We start from the raw sequence: 14742 nt of genomic DNA on the forward strand, positions 1-14742 counted from the left end.
TAACCTTTAGCAGCTCAGTTATAACTCAAAATCTGTAGCAGCAAGAGGGGTAATTGTTTGAGAACTACAGGTAAAAGAAATTCAGTTCTAATCCACTCCCAGGCAATATTTTCTTCAATAACTTAAGAACCAGGGAGGAAATACTCAATTCCATTCAAGACCATTAGCTGCCCAAGAACCGTAATCATATGTTTTGTTCACTGTGGTATTTGTAGCACTTAGAGGAGAGCTTGGCACATCGGAGGTGATCGATAAATATTTGTGGAGATGATTTAATCTTATTAAATAATTCTTATGGAATTATTAACTCCATTAATTAACTGCAGGTGAGGTAACAAAGACTCGGAGAAAGAAATTATCTTGCCCAAGATCACAGAACTAGTAAGTCTGGAGGTGAGGTTCAAGACCAGTTCTGTCTGTCTCTAAATTCCATACTTATTTTTTCTACATTAGAATTGTATCTTTAAAAGATATGAGTTAAATAATCTTTGACTCCATAAACTTGTGAGAATGCATGATTCAGGATCCCTTGCATTGCCTCTCAACAGACCAGAACTATTTTTTGGTTGAGCCTCAAAATAAACAAAAAGGTCTTCATTGTAAAAAACATACTTGCTAAATGTGTATTTTCCTGTGGCACATAAGCATTCTGAATAATAATCAACAATGCAACAACTGTCATAACTTTTCAGTGGTGCAATGATAGTTAAAGATGGCTGGAGGCGGCTCTTTCAGCTTTGGTGCAACCTTCTTGGTCGTCCCACGCCTGGGTTCCTCTGGTACCAGCTGCCTCCGCCATATCACCTAAGTTCCGCCCCAATGAGATCAAAATCATATATCTAAAGTGCAAGAACAGGAATTTGGTGCCGTGTCTGCCCTGGCCCCCAAGATTAGACTGCTGGGTCTTTTTCCAAAAAAGTTTGGTGATGACGTCCAAAGGCAACAAGTGCCTGGAAGGGTCTGAGGAGTACATGAAACTGATCACTCAGAACAGAGAGGCCCAGGAGGAGTGGTGCCTTCTGCCCCTGCCCTACTGTCAAAGTCCTCCAGGAACCAGCCAGAGATAGAGAGAAGGAAAAGTTCATCAAGCACCGTGGTAACAGCGGCTTGATGAGATTGTCGACACTGCTTGATGGATGCAGCACCGATCTGTATAGCCAGAGAGCTCTCTGGAAACATGAAAGAGAACCTGGGACTGTCCAGTCTGTGGGCTGCGATGTTGATGGCCACAACCCTCATGACATCATCAGTGATACCAACAGTGGGGAGGTGGAATGCCCAGCTGCTTGAGAACTACAGAGGAAAATATTTCAATCAAAGATCATTTGACAACTAAAAGGAAAAAAAAAGCAAACCCAGGAATGATCTGTTGCTATTCCTCAAACCTTTTAAGTTAACAGTGCTCTCAGACAGGTGTAGGTACACTTTGGATAAACAAAAGAGATAAAGTCTGGTTGCCAGAGGAGGCTCTTACGAATTGTATTGAACTGTTTTCACCATCACAATTGCCCAGCACCCCAGTTACTGAGGTTTGACTGTTTTTTTAAGTGCTGAGTGAGATGAAGGGTTGACAGCCCAAGGAGTAAACCCTATTAACTCTGCCCTAGAAAGTACTGGTCTAAGTAGTTATCCTATCTTAAGCTCACTCTTCCATTGCTGCTAATTTTAATGAGACTGTATTTGGAAGATTATGTCCAAAAAGGAAAGCCCAAAAATATCTTGGGCTTTGCATCCTTTGTGTTTTTCTTAATAGGGCTTGGATAGGTTCTCTTTATAGAGCAGCGTTTATCACCATGAACTGACCAGCATCCCATGGCAAAGGTCTCCCTGCAAAGGTGACCCACCAAGTGGTGTCACCTCTGCACAGAGATGCTCAGACCTGAGCAGAGGGCCGGACCTGAGGAAGGTCTAAGGGCTTAATTACGATGTGAAGGAGATAGGATAAGAAAAAGGCTTTTAAAGAAGAGGCCCCAAGGAAGAAAGAAATGTAATTACGTGGAAAGATTAAGAAATTGGCTTCTGGGATCTAGCTCTGACTGTGTCTCCCTCACTGTAAGACTTCACGCAGGTTCTTGCACATTTGCGAAGCTCAGTATTGTTTTTGTAAGATAAGGGGTTGGATTAAATTAGTGCATCTCAAACTTTGGTCATGGAGAACTAATATTTTAAGTTTTGCTGTATCGCATACCAGGGCCCACCTATGTGTTAGGCATGGTAGATACTGTGCCCTGGGCCCATGAAAATGTCTTAATTTCTTTTACAATCAGAAGAAAAAAAAATAAACTTTTAGAGTTGAGGATTATATCCATGTTTTCACCAATGCAGTCCTAAATGTTATATATAAAATATATAAATTTATATTTATAATTTATATTTTTAAACCTATATATGTTATTTGTATAAATACGTGTGTGTGTGTGTGTGTGTGTGTGTGTGTGTGTGTGTGTGTGTGGAGGAAGGGACCCACAAATACAAAGTGCCTAGGGCTTACAAAAGCAAAAAGTCTTGATGCAGCCCTGTCATGTTCCCTGATTTGTTAAAAGTTATTTTCTTACTCAATTCACATTTTTTTCTAAAATAAATGTATTTAAGGGGAAATTTATGAGACTTACAAACTCGCATAAAATGGAATATCACTTGTCATAAATAGATAATAACCACAAAAACACATACAATGAAATGAATTGATCTTAATAAATGTTTGCTAGATATGTTTGCTGTTCAAGGCCCTGATTCTGAGGCCTGCTCTATATATGTTAAGTAGGAATGTTAGTAAACATTAGAAGGGCATGAAAGACAAACTAGCATGAAATATAGACTCTCCTAAATGGAATTAGAAGGACTGAAAGATAATTGAGAATTATCTTTTCATTATGTAATTTAATATTATTTAATGTCCCTGTGCCACTTCAATTATCTTGCATGCCCATCAGGGCTACGCAGCCTATGCACTGGAATGAATCATCTATAAATTGTGGTTGTACTTTCTCACTGCTAAATTATTTGAGTTATGAACAGATAATCTTTTGTCAGAAAAATGAAGAGACAGATGAATAGGAAGTTCAGGTACTAATGGAAGAATTCAGTGGCATTTAACAGGATCAAAGAAATGGATTTATACTACACAAGAAGGATTTGGACTTGCTGTTGGGAAAAACACTGATTATCTGTGATGGCAATCAGTAGCCTATAAAGTAAAGGGGAGCTTTAGAATAAACTTTGTTGTGGAATAAATGGAGGAATGAAAACTATACTGTGTCATGGTATGAAATGAGGCCAGTAGAGTGGATGGATTAGGAGACCATTCAAGATTATTTCAGAGCTCTAGAACCTAAAATGTATATTACAAAAAAAAAAAAAAAAGAATAAACAGGATTTGAAGGCTGACTATATTTAACTGCTATCTCTCTGGTCTTTCTCCTCTCTTCAAAATATTTTTTTTAAATAGAAGAGCTTTGGTCCCATATCATATGAGCACCAGATCAAATAGTCTTCTTCCTTGGAAGCAAACCAGCTTTTGAATGTGAGGTGTGCCAGCCCAGCCCCTGCTGGATAATATGAGAGCTGGCAATCCCATGTCTACTTATTTGCATCTGCAGGACACAGGAAGAACTCTGGAGTGTTCTCAAAGTAACATGGGCATGAAATCACCAGGTGAGTGTGCTAAAAATGAGATTGCTAGACCTAGCTCCTGGGGCATCTGGTTTACCGGATGTGCAGTAGTGCTTATGGCAGTCCCCATGTAGGTAGACCACAGCTCTAGCCTTCATGTTTGTCAGGATATCAAGGTTTCCTTATATCCCTATGACAATTTTTGATTATAAAGAAAAAATTTAAGGACGGCTGCGTGCATGTGCACGTGCATGTGTGTATATTCCTGCACTCTTGTGGGCACCCAGGCTGCAGGCAGGGCTATATATGACCAGACTTGCCTGGGAAGATGGGGTAAAGGAGAGTCCCTATGATGTCCTGACAAGTTTACAGGTATATCACAAATAAAAATAGTATAAAAAACTGCTCTAGGATACAGAAAGTTGTACACTCCGGACTGTAACTTGAGTATTTTTCTGTTTGCTTTCTCCACTTCAATTCTCTCTAGAATGAAAGGGGATTGATTAAACAAGAGAAATTTTTATTCTGTAATGAAGCAAGAAAAAGTTGCCAAGTTTGAAGATAAAGCTCATTGTATTAACAAAACATGATCTAAGATGATAGAAAGGGTGATGTCAGAAAAACTAACAAAGATTACAAAACACTGACTGCTCCTAACTTTTGCAAAGCTTCTGGGCTCTCCAAACAGGTCAAACGTTGGCTGAATACAGGGAAAATCAGTTGGGTGGGAGCATGCGCAGAAAGGGGCTGGATCTTCCCCTGGGGCAACTGTAAATTCAGTCAGTGGATATGGGGAGGTGTCAATGATATCCCTGGCAGCTTGGAAATCAAGATATTGCAAGTTCTAAGAAACCTAAATTTTTAACTCTGAAAACCTGACCAAATGTTTTATTGTGATACCAGAAACTATCATGATTAATTTTACTAATTGGTTAGCTCAAAACTTGCCACCCTTCCTCATTTTCCTCATCGTAGAAATATTTTAGTGTTTGAATGACAAGGCACCGCTCGTGTTAACCACTGTAGTTTCCACTTCCCCAGAAGTCAATGGAACTTCTTGTCACAGGCCTCAATCGCTTAAGGGCTGAGGTGCTGGTTTTAGTGTAGCAATGCCTGTGCGATACGACATAGAATCTCCCCAGAAACTGCCAGGGCCTTTTTGGTTGTGCCTTTTTGTGTGGTGTTAGATACCTATTCCTGCCGGCCGTCACGTCAGTCTGAGATGCTCTTATACAGGCATCTCAGAATCAGGTTAGATCAGGGTCAGAAACTTAAGATTCAGTCTACGGCCATGCTACCCTGAACAAACCCTATACTGTCTGATCTCGGAAGTTAAGCAGGGTCGGGCCTGTTTAGTACTTGGATAGGAGACCACCTAGGAAGACCAGGTGCTGTAGGCATCAAAAAATAAATAAAATAAGGAATTGTAAGCTGGCAAGGTCCTTGCAATCTGTGAGGTCAACCAAGGGTTGCCTCGCCTAAAAAACAAACAAACAAAAAATTTAGATTCACATGGAACCAATATTTATTGAGTACCATTATGTTCCAGACACTTCCAAAATTATGTATGGGCTTAGTACTAAATTTAAGACTCATCCAGTTCTAACATTAGTCCCAACAACTCAGGATATGGTTTTAATAATTAGGCCTGATAAACAAAATAGCGATGTACATTAAACCAAGACATGCGTATCTTTGCAATTAAGAGCGAACGAGCCATCATAGAAACAATTACACTAGGTCAGTGGCACCATTTTACTAGGCTATGATTTTTGCATTTACAAAGCATTTTTACTATGACTTGAGGCAGTTTAGTACTTGGATAGGAGACCACCTAGGAAGACCAGGTGCTGTAGGCATCAAAAAATAAATAAAATAAGGAATTGTAAGCTGGCAAGGTCCTTGCAATCTGTGAGGTCAACCAAGGGTTGCCTCGCCTAAAAAACAAACAAACAAAAAATTTAGATTCACATGGAACCAATATTTATTGAGTACCATTATGTTCCAGACACTTCCAAAATTATGTATGGGCTTAGTACTAAATTTAAGACTCATCCAGTTCTAACATTAGTCCCAACAACTCAGGATATGGTTTTAATAATTAGGCCTGATAAACAAAATAGCGATGTACATTAAACCAAGACATGCGTATCTTTGCAATTAAGAGCGAACGAGCCATCATAGAAACAATTACACTAGGTCAGTGGCACCATTTTACTAGGCTATGATTTTTGCATTTACAAAGCATTTTTACTATGACTTGAGGCAGTCTCTTGTTGAACTTTCCTCATGAAGGTATCCACGAGGTGCTGTGCGTCTGTGGTATTACTGGTGCCTCCTTTTTCAACTGGCAGCCTGTAGACTACTGAAACCAATTCTTCTTTTTGTAATGTCAGAGATGACCCACATCGTACCTTAAAATGTAACGGCGACTTTAAAGTGACCTAATAAGTCTCTTCTTCCATGAACATTTCACAATTCGCATTTGTTGTTCTTATAGAACAGTATTCCTCATTACCGCCCTTAGACAATCAAACGATTACAGTATGATGAGATACATGCAGATGTGAAGACCTATGATGGTGCAATGGCTAGAGTGATCTAGTCTGCTTGGGCGGGTTATGGGAGAACTTCATGCAGGAGGAGAGACTTGAATTGGGTTTTTAAGTGTGACCAGGGCTTCACAAGCAGAAGAAAGAGTAAAGGAAGAAGTCATTCACCAGGCTGAAAAGAATAAAAAGTACGTAAAGGCACGGCACAAACTACCGAGGGGACTGTCACTGTTTTAGGACATGAAGGAGCATGAAGAAATAAGTTTGGACAGGTTAGGTAGGCATACACCAAACTGTGGTGGGCTTTCATATGCGCTTTGTTCTGAAAGAAGCAGAGATACCTATATAGTTTTAAACTCCTTCCATGGAGTGTAATTATACCGAGGTAGGAGAAACATATTTGAATGTTAATAGTAGAAAGAGCAAGCTGGAGCCAGGGTGGAGGGTCTATTAAAGAGAGGAGAGATTTATGTACCAACACTCCTACCTTTCCTTCCTTCTATCTTACTTGCTCGTTCCTCAAGGAAGGGACTTGATTCTGTCCATGACTTTCTCTAGGTCTTCTTCAGCCTCCCCCACCCCTCCTACCTCACCTGCAATTTCCCTTTTTCTGCTCCTCTCCTTTAATAAGTACCATAATGCTGAAAACAACATAGGGAAAAGAACAAAAAAGGAAGCTAGTCTTTAATTTTGGCAAATATACATTTCACGGGTAAACATGTAAATATGACTTCTCTCATCCGTCTCTATTTTATGTTACTTCCCCCATTATTAATTTATGCGCATAAATACTGAAGACATAGGAATAAGAATAGCTACCATTTACTGAGCTCCTAATATATGTTCAATTTTATACTAGACATTTTTCACCCGTATCATATTTAATTCTCACAGCAAATCTAATGAGTTATTTTCACCTTCATTTTATAATTGAGGAAATGGAGGAACAGAGCGATTAACTTGTCAGAGGTCATGTAGAATTAGTAAACGGTGCAGCCAGTATGAGACCTCACATTTATCTGACTCCAAAACCTGTGCTTTTACTGAGTGAGACAGTTTCCCATGCTTGTTTGTCTGTTCATTCATTCAGTAAATATTTATTGTACTTCTACTATGTGCCACTCATGACTCTGGGTACTTAACACATATCCCAGAAAAGAGCAGACAAAGATCCTGGCCCCCAACAGGTTGCTGTTCTTGGGAATACAAATACAAAGTCTCCAACTTTAGAAAAGCCCAAGTTCATTAGGGTTGCATGAAGATTACATGAGATCGTACAGTAAAAGGGGCTTGTACAATATATGAAAAAAATCAAGTTATTTTGTAGGATCTTCTACTTAAGACAATTGGCTAAATAATACTGTTTAATATTTACTGCATGCCAAGAACTGTAATAAGTACCTTACATGGATTAAAACTCATTTACATCTCACAATGACCCTTTGAGGCATATGTTATTATCAATTTCATATTATAAAAACTTGAGGCACAGAGAAATTAAGAAAGTTGCTCAAGGTTATTAAGTAGAAGGTGGTAGATATGGGCTTAGACTTGGGTACTTTGCTTTCTGAGCTCACCTTTTAACCATGATGCTATACCACCTCCGGAGCTCTTAGAAAGACCTGAGGATAGGGGAGTAGCCAGTGGAAGAACTGGTATTACGAAGGGCAACTCTTGGTCTTACGGCTGTGTCAGAGGGAAGGAATCTGGGACCTTCTCTCATACACACCATTCACTTAAGAAGATTCCCAGGGCTAAGGGATGAATGGCCTCTATGAAGACAATCAGACCAGACTTTATGCTCATCTCGTAGGTACTGAAGACCTCAGATAGGTAGAGATGCTGGGATGAGAATAACCCCAAACCACAAACACAAAGAGGCATTCTCTTTCTGAGTTGCTATTTATGCTACCTTTCATGTCTTTATTTAGCCTGTTCTCCTTAAAAATATTTCGAAAGCATTTTAGGATGTGGGCTGAAGAATGATGGAAGGGAGAGCAAGGGGGAATGTGGACCAGGCAAAAGAAAATTCGACTGTTCCTATAGTCAGTAAAATGGAAAGCATTCTTAGAGCTCATGACACACTGATAGGTTTTCGGAATAAGTATAGAAAAATAAAACTCATTTTTAGGAGCATTCTGAAATTAAAAAAACTTAAAAAATAGGAAACTAGGATTTCAATGTTATATGCTGTTCAAAAATTATTTTGAGCTCAATCAATTCCACTCACCCATATATATCAGCCTCTTCAAATGTGAGAGTATTCCTCTAAAAACACTTTAGGATAATTTGGGTTCCTTCTCCAAAATGTCTCATTATCTTCAGAACAAAGTCTAAGTTTCTTAGCTCTGCCTTTAAAGTCTCATACTATCAGATTTAACCTACTTTTCTAGATTAATCTCACATACTTTGTACTGGCAACTGTCACTATTCCACCAAAGGCCTTACATGTTCATGCCTTTGTTCACATCTTTATCTCTTACTGGAATCCCTCTGTGTTTTGCACCCTCTTTTTAGTATATACTTATGACAGGATCATTTACAGCTCTTCAAAGAATCATCCCTCATAGTTCTCTGCACTTTCATAATGAAGCGGAGCCACTGTCACTAGTTCTGATCAATGGCTTATTTTTAAAGAAGTGATATGCACACTTCTAGGACAATATCAAAGCTGGTGTAATTGCACTGCCCCTGCCACAGTGACCTGGAAGTCATGATTGAAATGATGAAGCCATAAGATGAAAACATCCTGGATCCCTCGGTTACTACCTGGAAGGGAGTTAGGGAGCTGTCCTAGAGCCAACTGGACTGCAGACATTATGAAATGAGGAATAAACCTTTGTGGAATTAATTTGCTAAGATTTAAGGGTTAATTTGCTACCTTAGAATAAGGTAGCTTATTCTGACTGGTATGCTATTCCATACTGTCAGCCCTATCCCAGAAATAATTAATCCTTCTTTTTTATTTGTGTTCCTCCTATGTACTTACGCTATGGCTCTGCGCCCCCCCCCTCGCCTTATAATGTTATAGTTAACACAAAGGAAGTGATCCTGATGCACTGGGAGCACTGCTTTAGGGAGAAGGAACAAACCTTATTAACCATTCTATGCTTAGCTCCCTGCACAGTGCAAGAAACTTCATGGGGTCTCAATAAACCTTCGCTCGGGGACCATGATAGTATGACTTTTCCTTAAGTAAACCCTATTTAACCAGTAATTGAAGAGGAATAAAAAAATAAGTTCCCTGGCTACAATATATAACCAAATAAAAATAATACATTCATCTTGAAAGCACAAAAATTACATTTTTATTGCAGAAAGAAAGGGGGCTAGTTTGTTCCAAACCATATTCATATGGGACCAAGTCATCAAACTAAAGCTGTATATTCACAAAATATATAAGGGAAGTCATTTTTTAAAGTGAGACACTAGTAACACATTCCATTGACTTTTAATTTCATTATACTCCTCTATTACACTGTACAAGCAAATTTCAGTGATCTTAAAAAAGCTTCTTCACTGAGTCTTCAAATACAACGATTTCAAATGATTTCAATTTACCCTTGTTTATGATAAAATAAATGTTATTCTGATTGATTGGCAAATGTCTACTAGCAGTAATAAGCGCAATTATATCTGACATGAAGACATTATAAAATCCATAACCCAAACCTTTAAAGCCTGATTTGAAATGTCAAATTCGACTTATGAGGACTAGTTATAATCCTGCTTCATGCAAAAAGCATTAGGTTAATGCTGGAGCAAAGTACTGTTGCCAAACATGCACTGGCATAATTAATCAGGGATATTTCAGAAACGAATTGTCTCCAAGAGGTTATTGATTTACTGTCACGACACGTTATTCTTATGGCTGTGCTAGCACTCTAGAGCTGGGATGCACTGGCATGCATTTTTCAGTGAGTAAGCCTTGATCTATCCTTCTGGATTCCTGCCATCCTGCACTGACATCTGCAAACACTCACATTTGACAGCTTCATGCCTGAGTGTGGTGGCGTCCAAGCTGATTAGGATTAGTTCAGAGGGGTTTTGGACTAGTCTGAGTATAATCGAAAGCAGAGAGCAATGAGTCTCCATAGAGTGACATGCACCCTGCAAATGACATCATAATAATAGAGAACGTGCATGTGCATACACACATGCAAATACATATATGCATACATCCATGCATACAATCATGCAAACACATCTATGCATACACACACTAATATTAAAGGAGATTTCAGTTTTGACCTTGAAATTCATCCCCATTATCTATTAAACTAAATTCAAGCTCTTACAGAAGCACTATATTAAATACATATAAAGCAGCTACAACTTAGCTCTTTTTCACAATGACTCCATGACTATCAGAAGGTACTCCTGTCAGAGGAAGCTCTTAAAGCACAGAGTAGTCAAATGTTCTCTCAAAGATTACAGGGGAAAATAATGGGGAGAAGGAGGCAACTTAGCTGACTCTCAAGCTTTTTTCTCTGTAGTCTCTTAAACAGATAAAGACACAATTTCAAAACAATATTGATGGTTACAGAAGTGTGGGTGGGCTGATAGGTGAGCAGAGAGGCCTCTGTTACCCTGGGCACAGTTATGTCGAGTTCAATCCCCCTTCCACGTCTTTGTTTAAGCCATATTTCCCTGTGCATTCTATATCTTGGCCGTACAATCATCAGTGCAGCCAGTTTGAAACCTGCGTCTATGAAATTCATCGAGGGGAATACCTCAACGGAGGGTGCCTGACAATTCACAATTGCACGGCAAGGCTATGAATGCGCTGACACCGGCATTTATGGGGACTTAGTGTTTTTAGGAGATCGGAAACTGGTCAGTATATTGTAAAAACTACTGCCTATTTTGGGGGCTATAAAGTCAGCTACTGTAATTTAATAAATGGTCATGCATGACTAATAAGCCTCCTTGAATTGTAACTGGGTTTCTTATTAAACAGGTCATAAAGTTAGCACTTACTCATTTTAAAAATTCATTATCAATTTGTAGCTATTCAATACCTCATTCAGCTGAATAAGGCACACAGTAGGCCATCTAGTTTGGGTAGCTGTGGATTTGAGGCTCTAGGAACAATGAAAGTCATATGGACAACATAAAGCTTTTATTCCCCTGTGAGACAGTGCACTTAGGAGGGCTGGCTGGAGGGAGAAATATGCTTCAGACTCCCTGGCTAGGTCACACAAATGACCTTTGGTTTTATTTTTTTCTTAAGGCCTCATGTTTTGTTATTTTCACCCACAAACCAATATTTTAAATGACTTTATTTCTCAAACCATATATATCAAATCATAACTCTCCCTATTTTAATACAATTAATTAAAGACATATATTTTGGTCCATTTTGGATCAGGATGAGTTCAATGGTATTACTGCACTGTGCTCATAAAGTTCAGCCAAATCAAAGAAACTTTTCATTAGCCCCTGCAGCCTAATCATGGGTAGAGACACATTTTTCTAAGCTTCACCAGAATTTGTGGACTCTTTTCCACACCTCTTTTGTTGACCCCCAGAAGTCAGGTCCCCATTCTGTGAATCTCTTAGGTAAACAGAAACATCCCCCAGTGTATGTGGTGATGAGTGGAATTTATGTCTCTTCAGCAGCACCCTTTCTTTTTAGCAGAGACTAGACCTTCAAGGGCTGGCCATCGGCTCTTGTCTTCAGGTCGATCCCTTGTGCCTGGCAACATATCTGTCTCCCCAGTATTCCTCCCTCTTTGACGGTCATAAATCCAAGCTTTCTGGAAGCCATTAAAGAAGGAAGCAGGATGAGGTCACAACTCATCTGGAGCCTTGAGAATCTTTTCAGTTTGAAGAATCAGAGCAGATAAGGGAGAAAGGATGGGAGATGACCTATTCAGAGGTATAAAATGCGGAATTGCATGGGTTGCATGAACTCGATATTTTGATAAATTTGCACATATGATCAATAAATGAAAAGCTTGGGTTCATTAAGAACATCAGGTGTCCCTATAGTTAAGAGAGAGAATAAATCCTTCTCCAAACTGGCCTCAGAGGACCTTTTCCTGTGGTCTGAATTGACCTGGGGTCCGATCTTCAAAGGTGATTGTTTCAGTCTAGGGGAAGCGAGATGGCCTCTAGCAATTAAGCAAAGATGCTGCACTCCTTCAGATCCTTGAGCAGATGTTTTACAAATGCAGATGAGGAACAGGAAAGGGAAGGAGAGAGAGGCAGGTCACTGGCAAAGGCCATAGCTTTTTGTGAGTTGTGCGCATATTCTCCGAGGTTGAGTTCTTGTTCTTGGGCTCTGATTAAGTTGGCCCTTGATCATACTATTGTCTTTAATCAATTCTTGACAGATCATCTCAGGTGATTTCTGTTTAATACCTGCAGTGAATGGGCCATTGTCTAATACTTGTTTCCTTTTGGTTCACCTGGAGCATTACAGATAAGGAAGATTTTAAACCAGAGTGATGAAGAAAAATGTCGAAGGATACTCATGCCCCAGGTGTGGTAAGGGCTAGAGTTTAAGCAAATGAAATGCAGATGGTAAGAAGCACTGACTTCACAGCCTTTCAGGGACAGCCAGGAAGAAACACGTACACAGGGCTTTCAGAGAGTAGGTGCTTCATACATTTTTGCAGAATAAGGGCTGGGTGAGGATCCTGCAGAAATGCTGCAGATGCCAAAGGCATGCAAGAGTTGCCTTCCGTCATTTTAGGTTCACAGGGAGGATGGGGCACCGTTCTAGAAGAGTCTCTCTCACAAAGCTTTCTCTTCTGAGTGAGGTAAATTGTGTTCAGATCTTGCCAAACTTAAATTGCATCCATGCTAAAGAGGAAAAAAGGCTTTAGCACATTTTTGTGGAGAATGGAAACAATTTATTTTGTTTGTTTCTAATGGAGAGAGTTTGCTCCAAAATCTCACTGTGAGGTCTGGGAATCTGGGTTGAGGACCGCCAGGCAGCCGAGGGAGAGGGTGAGAGGGACAGAGACCCTATCAGGTGATTGAAACAGCAGGAGCAGCCAGTTATAAAGGCGATGCACAAAGCGCAGTTCTTGGATGTAGGTCAGGAAGAAATGATTCGATGTGCTTTCACGATTATTTTTTCTCAAAAATGCTTGTTTCGTGTTAAAATTAAAACCTTCCTCTGCTGTTTAGCACAACCAACTATAGTACCTTTTTTAAATACATTTTTTTTGGTGGGGGTGAAGAAGTGTTTGTTTTGTTTTTTCCTCTTTGATATTCAAAAAACGAAACTGCCAGGCTCACAGTTCACTTTCCTTCGCAGGAGGAAAGTGGAAGACATAAACGCAAACGACCTGGGCCATAACGAGTAATGAGCTTTTGGAAAGATTCTCAGATTTCCCAACATGAACTAGATGATGAGAAACATAAGCACGTTTTCTCATTTGCTGGTGTTCCCTGAAAGCTTTATTTAATAATATAATTTATTTCCCAAGAACGGGCTTAGTGGAGCGCTGTCAGTGCAAAGCTGCAAGTGTCAGTACACAGCCTTGGGTTTACATGGGCAGCATAAATAACAAGGAAAGCACTTCCTTCTCAGAGTTCCCGAGCCTGTAATAAGCCTGCTGGTGCATTCAGTGATATACGGTCTCTTTATTTTCAACAGAGAACAGTATGCTTTGGGTCTTCGAGATATTGTTTGACTGCTTTACAGAAACCAATCAATAACACCCAGGTAAAGTTTTCTGCAAGGTACATAAATCCTAGCATGGGGAGACCAGCTGTTTTGAGATTCTGGATAGGTGCCAGTTTCCAACTGGGGAGTCTCAGGGAAATGATCCTGAATCTAAGGCTTTGTTTGGATTTCAATGGAACATAATCGGGCGACATCTGGTCCCCCACCTTGAGCTGGCTTGGCCGCACTTCCTCTGCCTTGGCTCTGGGCACCTCCTGCAGGGCTTCCGGTGAGTGCCAAGTGCCAGTGCCCTACCCGTCACCAGCTGCCAATCAGTTTTTCACAGTGGGGGACCAAAGAAGAACTTGGGGCCTTGAAGACACCTGCTGAGAACAACTCATAAAAATGATCTTAAAATGCAATTTGGGTCCCACTGCTCCACAAGTTACTGGACACGAGACAAAAGAGAGTTACAAAAATAACTTTGGGGGGAGGAAAATATGGCAGAGGGAATGAGGAGAAGCGTTCAAAATTAGCAGTGTGGGGCACGAGGTAATGGAAAGGTAAAGAAGGGGTAAAGAATGAATGAATAAAGACTAACAATAAACAAATTCATGGGAACACATGCACTTTCACTAATAAGCAGTTACATTCGAGTGAAAAACCATTTTCACATATTAAATTAGCAAACCTTTCTTTTAAAATAAGACTACTTGAAGTTGCAAAAATAAGGTGAAAAGCACACACTCATGAATGCTGGACAAAGAATACATTGTCACCACTGTTTTGAAAGCAAATTGACCCTTGTTATCAAGGGCCCTAACTCGTTTCCCGAGGACTGTAATTGAACTTTTGGGATCTATGCCAAAGAAATAAAAATCAGCCTAAATAAAACAAATAAACATAAGATAAAAACACATCCTTAGCTTAGTAAACATAGATATTTTCCCTAAGACT

General features: G+C 39.7%; 1 protein-coding gene and 2 pseudogenes across 4 annotated transcripts in view; 2 read left to right on the plus strand and 1 right to left on the minus strand.

Annotated features, from left to right (window-relative positions):
• Window positions 1-1290, plus strand: part of LOC112482565 — a 3106-nt pseudogene extending 1816 nt beyond the window's left edge.
• AIG1 (androgen induced 1) overlaps window positions 1-14742 on the minus strand; it is a 207904-nt gene that overhangs the window by 37072 nt on the left and 156090 nt on the right. The window lies entirely within an intron of this gene.
• On the plus strand, window positions 4894-5012 carry LOC112482646 (annotated as a pseudogene).

Source organism: Pteropus alecto, unplaced genomic scaffold (genome assembly GCF_000325575.1).
Source record: "Pteropus alecto unplaced genomic scaffold, ASM32557v1 scaffold185, whole genome shotgun sequence".
Taxonomy (NCBI): domain Eukaryota; kingdom Metazoa; phylum Chordata; class Mammalia; order Chiroptera; family Pteropodidae; genus Pteropus; species Pteropus alecto.